The following is a 578-nucleotide window of genomic DNA, read 5'->3' as shown; positions in this document are numbered from 1 at the left end:
TAACGCTGTGCTCATCAGGAGGGGCCCTGCCCTCGCACGGCTTGGCAGCCACCGGGGAGGGCTGGGACGGGCTGCAAGAGGGTCCTGGGGAACCTCTCCGGGACTCTTCCCAGCTTTTCCAGAGCTTTGGGATGCGATGGATGAGGAGTGAGTGGGTTCAGCATCAGCACAAGGTCTGAAATGCTGCTGGGGAGGGCGGGGGGTCACTCAGCCCCCCCAGCCCCAATCCCACCCCATGCAATGGGTCCGGGTAGATCCATAAGGATGGAGGATCCAGCCTGCTGGACGAGCCCTGCTCCTGCAGCCTCCCTCCCCAAAAGCGTTCCCAAGGGTCCTGCCGGGGCCGGGAGGGCTGCGGCATTCCCGGGAATTATCAGCAGGGATATTAGCAGCCGGAGTTTTGTAATTGTTCTTGCCAAACATTAATGAACGGCGTCATTGCTATTAACGAGCCCGATTAGACCAGATGTTGAAAGCATTTATTAAATATTAGCTCAGCTTTTATCTGGGCCAAATTCCCCCTGGAATTTTCGAAGATTGAAGGAAACTTCGGGCCAAACTCCCAAGCTCTGGCTCAT

This window comes from Geospiza fortis, unplaced genomic scaffold, assembly GCF_000277835.1.
Source record: "Geospiza fortis unplaced genomic scaffold, GeoFor_1.0 scaffold171, whole genome shotgun sequence".
NCBI classification, from domain to species: Eukaryota; Metazoa; Chordata; class Aves; order Passeriformes; family Thraupidae; genus Geospiza; species Geospiza fortis.
This window is presented reverse-complemented; position numbering follows the sequence as displayed.